Source organism: Rhinopithecus bieti, unplaced genomic scaffold, assembly GCF_001698545.2.
Source record: "Rhinopithecus bieti isolate Rb0 unplaced genomic scaffold, ASM169854v2 scaffold_73501, whole genome shotgun sequence".
NCBI lineage: Eukaryota > Metazoa > Chordata > Mammalia > Primates > Cercopithecidae > Rhinopithecus > Rhinopithecus bieti.
In genome coordinates this window covers 554,520-560,287 of record NW_016827557.1, presented here as the reverse complement: position 1 = coordinate 560,287, position 5,768 = coordinate 554,520, and the positions used below count along the sequence as shown (strand labels likewise).

The 5,768-nt window shown below is 46.5% G+C and overlaps 1 pseudogene; it reads left to right on the top strand.

Moving 5' to 3' along the window:
* The first annotated feature begins 853 nt into the window (after window positions 1-853).
* LOC108523362 (uncharacterized) lies at window positions 854-5,685 on the top strand (annotated as a pseudogene).
* Window positions 5,686-5,768: the final 83 nt, after the last annotated feature.

Here is a 5,768-nt window from a genome sequence, read left to right as displayed (position 1 = left end):
AACTGAGGCCCTCAGAGCTGCCGTCGGCCTTGATCCCTTGCTCCTATTCAAAGATCTCGACATTACCGGAGATTCCTTGGGGCAGCCGGACATTCCCGTGTTGAGGAAGCATCCACTCACGCACCGTGGGAACTTTGTAGATTTTACTGTGATGCAAACAACTCCCTATGAGGCCCCGGTGCCCAGGGTCCATTGTTGGCTGCTTTTGAGGGTGGGAGGTGGAGGCATTTCCATTTTGCTTGGGGGATCAGCCTCACCCTTTCTCTCTTCTTTTCCTCTGGGCTGGTGCTCAGATGGTGAGAACACAGTGCTGATGAGGTGGGCTCTGGGGTGGAACCCATGGCCCCCTCTGACTCCCAGAGACCTGGCCAGCTGCAGCGGCGCCCGTGGACCAGCAGAGGGACAAGAGAGGAGCTGACGTGGAGGAGCCGAGGCCCACTGGGGGCTCCTGGCGAGTCCGTCCACCTGTGGACAGCAGCTCAGGGCTTCAGCTGCTTCCAGAGAGGAAACACCTCTCCCTAGACTGAGGCATCGTTCTGGTGAAAAAAAAAAAAAAAGTTGATTTTTTTTCACCTTCGTGTAAATTTTCTTTGTAACAATATGTTAGTTGTGACAGTTACCCCTATTTTTTTTTTTTTTACATTTTTGAAATTAGTTTTAGAGATGGGCTTTCGCTATGTTGCCCAGGCTGGTCTCAGACTCCTGGCCTTAGTGATCATCCCACCTTGGCCTCCCAAAGTGCTGGGACTACAGGTGTGAGCCGTGGCACCCGGCCTGTTTTCCTTTATTACCACAGATATTATATGGAGCCTTAAAGCCTCCTGGAGTGAGAGCTAGTTCATAACCACGCTGTTTGGAGAGAAGAGAACTACCTGGAATTCTTGTTCTCCAAAGATGTGGAATTATCATCCCAACAACAGCCGTCCCTCGCTCTGTCCTGAGGACCCTCAGGTGTGGCCCATCCACCCCCTCAGTGTGTCCCTCTGTCCTGGGAACTCTCAGGTGTGGTTCATCCACCCCCTCAGTGTGTCCCTCTGTCCTGGGAACTCTCAGGTGTGGTTCATCCATCCCCCTAGTGGTTCCCTCCAACCTTGGTACGCTCAGGTGTGGCCCATCCACCCTCTCAGTGTTTCCCTCTGTCCTGGGGACCCTCAGCTGTGGTCCATCCACCTCCTCAGTGTTTTTCCTCCCACGTTCTCTCTGTTTTGTTTCCAATCTTCCCACAAAGGTGGAGAGGAGGGGATCCCATTGCCTGTGAGGAGGACACGGCTCCTGGGTGGGCCCTGCAGATTGTGAAGTTCAAGTCACAGCTCCTGGGAAGGTCTCTGTCAAAATCGTGGGCGCGAGACAGATGCAGGGACCACACTCTGCCCTGCTCTATACCTCTGAGTGTTGATCGCTGCAGCTGCCTTGTGACCAGGACACTTAGAAGAACCGTAGATCCTGCAAGAGGGCAGGTTTGGAGAGCGAGGTGAGCATGCTTGAGGGATTAAAATGTAACTTGAACCACTGCTTTGCAAACTGCGTGAGGGTGTGCAAGTGTGTGTGTGCTGGGAGGATGTTTAGCAGCCTCATGGAGGGGTAACTGAAATACAAGAGAACAAGGCCGGGCATGGTGGCTCACGCCTGTAATCCCAGCACTTTGGGAGGCCGAGGTGGGTGGATCACCTAAGGTCAGGAGTTCGAGACCAGCCTGACCAACATGGTGAAACCCCGTCTCTACTAAAACTACAAAAAATTAGCCAGGCGTTGTGGTGGGTGCCTGTAATCCCAGCTACTCTGGAAGGGTTCCAGATGCCGGGAGCCATGGAAATTGTCCTCATCCCGATCATCTGGCTTGGCAAATGATGATGAAGATAGTTTTCCCACAAGATAGGCATAGCCTTTGGGACAGTGCCTCGTTTGTTTTCTAGCACAAAATAGGCATTAGAACAGTGGGACTTTGTAGGCATATGGAGATTTTTAAGGTTCCTTAGGAGGCAGGTAAAAATTTCTTCAATAAGACAAAACACTATCCCCAAAGAAAATGATTGATACATTGGGTGATAGTAAAATTAAGAATTTTTCGTCAATAAGAGAGCGAAAAGATGGGACTGGGTGTGGTGACTCATGCTGTAATCTCGGCACTTTGGGAGGCCAAGGTGGGAGGATCTCTTGAGGTCAGGAGTTAGAGAACAGCCTGAGCAACTTAGCAAGATCTTGTATCTAGCAAAAACGAAAAATTAGCTGGGTGTGGTGGTGCACACCTGTGGTCCCAGATACCTGGGAGGCCGAGGCAGGAGGATCACTTGAGCCTGGGAGGTTGAGGTTGCAGTGAGCCATGACTGTGCCACTGCACTCCAGCTTGGGTGACAGGGTGAGACTCTGTCTCTTAAAAAAAAAAGGCAGGAATGGAGGAGGGTGAAAAGATAAATCATAGGTAGAGTATAAAGAGAATACCTGTACATTAATAAGAAAAATTCATGCGGGGCTTAATACCTAGGTGATGGGTTGGCAAGTGCAGCAAACCACCATGGCACATGTTTACCTACGCAACAAACCTGCACGTTCTGTACATGTATTCCAGAACTTAAAGTAAAATAATTTTTTTTAAAAAATTAAGAAAAAAGCTGGCAGACCAATAGGTGAAAGAAATGAAGAGGGACAAAAAAGGGAATGAGGAGGGAGGAAGGGAAAGGAAAGAACAAATGAACATCCCAGTGGCCAAAAAGCATATAAAACATGCTCAACCTCATAAGCCATCAAATTTAAACCACAGTGAGAAACCAATATTATACCTACCAGAATGGTTAAAATTAAAAACACTGTTGATACCAAGTTTGGGCAAGAATGTGGAGTAACTGAAACTTCATATACTACTATTGGGAATGTAAAATAGCACAACTACTTTGGAAAACCCTTGAGTAATACCTACTAAAGGAGACCACACCTGTGACCCCCACATTCCACTCCTATGCATGGACCCAAAAGAATTGTGCACTGTCCATGTGTTCACCACATGATGTGCACTAGAATGTTCATATCAGCACCATTCACAATAGCCCCAACTTCCAACAGGAGAATGGATAAGTACCTCTCAGTGTATTTATAGAGTAAAATTCTTACAGCACTGAAAATGGATTAACAGCTGCCATGCACAGTTGGTGAATCTCAGCAACATAATGCTGAGCAGAAGAAGCCAGACACAAATGAATGCGTACTGCACGATTCTGTTTCTGTGAAACAGGCAAAAGAAACATCTGGTGAGAAGTCGGGATAGCGATTATCTTAGTGCTGTTGGGGAGGATGGCTCTGGTAATATTCTACTTCTTGATCTGAGGGCTGGTGTCCCAGACGTAGTCACTCTATGATAATTTACCAAGCTACCCTCTGGGGATTGGTGGCTTCTCTGTATGAATATTACGCTTCAATTAAATAGTCAACAACAAAACCTAACAATCAAATTAANGCATAGACCCAAAGGAACTGTGCACTGTACATGTGTTCACCAAATGATGTGCACTAGAATGTTTGTATCAGCACAATTCACAATAGCCCCAACTTCCAACAGGAGAATGGATAAGTACCTCTCAGTGTATTTATAGAGTAAAATTCTTACAGCACTGAAAATGGATTAACAGCTGCCATGCACAGTTGGTGAATCTCAGCAACATAATGCTGAGCAGAAGAAGCCAGACACAAATGAATGGGTACTGCACGATTCTGTTTCTGTGAAGCTCTAAAACAAGCAAAAGAAACATCTGGTGAGAAGTCAGGATAGCAATTGTCTTAGTGCTCTGGGGGAGGGTGGCTCTGGTAATATTCTATTTCTTGATCTGAGGGCTGGTGTCCAGATGTATTCACTCTACGATAATCTACCAAGCTGCCCACTGGGGATTGGTGGCTTCTCTGTATGAATATTATGCTTCAATTAAAAAAAATAGCCAACAACAAAAACCTAACAATCAAATTAAGAAATTAGCAAGGCCAGGTACAGTGGCTCACACCTGTAATCCCAGCATTTTGGGAGGCTGAGGCAGGCAGATCACCTGAGGTCAGGAGTTCAAGACCAGCCTGGCCAACATGGTGAAACTCCGTCTCTACTAAAATACCAAAAGCAGCTGGGCGTGGTGGCGCGTGCCTGTAGTCTCAGCTACTTGGGAGGCTGAGGCAGGAGAATCACTTCAACCCGGGAGGTTGAGGTTGCGTGAGCCGAGATCTGTCTTAAAAAAAAAAAAATGAGCAAAGGACTTGAATAGACATTTCTTAGCATCACTAATCATTAGGGAGATGGAAATGACAACAAGATACCATTTCACTCCTACTACATTGACTAGTATCAAAGAAAACCCGGAAAATAACGAATATTGGTGAAGATGTGGAGAAACTGGAACAGTTGTGCACTGCTGGTGGAATGTAAAATAGCGCCACCCCTCTAGGAAACAGTATGGCAGTTCCTCGAGAAATTTTACCACTCTAGCAATTCCACTTCTGGGCATATATCCCCAAAATTGAAAGCAAGGAAATAAAGAGACACTCGCCCATCCCTGTTGATAGCGGTGTTATTCACAATAGATAAAAGGTGGGAGCAGCTCGGCCGGGCGTGATGGCTCACGCCTGTAATCCCAGCACTTTGGAAGGCTGAGACGGGCAGATCACGAGGTCAGGAGTTTGAGACCAGTCTGACCAACATGGTGAAATCCCATCTCTACTAAAAAATACAAAAAAATGTCCAGGCGCAGTGGCTCATGCCTGTAATCCCAACACTTTGGGGGGCCAAGGCGGGCAGATCACCTGAGGTCAGGAGTTTGAGACCAGCCTGGCCAGCATGGTAAAACCCTCTCTCTACTAAAATACAAAAAAATTTAGCTGGGTGTGGTGGTGGGAACCTGTAATCCAAGCTACTTGGGAGGCTGAGGCAGGAAAATCATTTGAAAGCAGAAAATCATTTGAAAGAAAATGGAGGCTGAAGTGAGCGCAGATTGTGCCATTGCACTCCAGCCTGGACAACAAAAGTGATACTCTGTCTCAACAGAAAAAAACCAAAAAAAAAAAAAAATTAGCCAGGTGTGGGGCACATGCCTGTAATCCCGGGTACTCAAGAGGCTGAGGCAGGAGAACCACTTGAAGCCAGGAGGCAGAATCTGCAGTGAGCAGAGATCATGCAACTGCACTCTAACCTAGGTGACAGAGAGAAACTCTGTCTCAAAAAAAAAAATTCTGGTTTGTTGCTTAGTGTGTGTGTATACATATATGCACATATACGCGCACACACACATATAAAACAGTGTGTTAAAATAAATTATTTCATATGAATGCAGGAAAATCATAATTTTTTTTTTTTTGAGACACAGTCTTGCTCTGTCGCCCAGGCCAGAGTGCAGTGGTGCGATCTTGACTCACTGCAAACTCCGCCTCCCAGGTTCACACCATTCTCCTGCCTCAGTCTCCTGAGTAGCTGGGTCTACAGGCGCCTGCCACCACGCCCGGCTAATTTTTTGTGTGTGTTTTAGTAGAGACAGGGTTTCACTGTGTTAGCCAGGATGGTCTCAATCTCCTGACCTTGTGATCCGCCCGCCTCGGCCTCCCAAAGTGCTGCGATTATAGGTGTGAATCACTGCACCCGGGCAGGAAAATCATAATTGTTTTGGTAAATTGATCACTTTGCAAAGCATGTGAATTCAGACCATTACAGGAAGGTATTAACATAAATTAAGAGGGTAACGGTTAACTCTGTTTTGTAAATGTGATTTTTTTTAGGCTTGCCACAGAATTCTGAAGGAATGCTA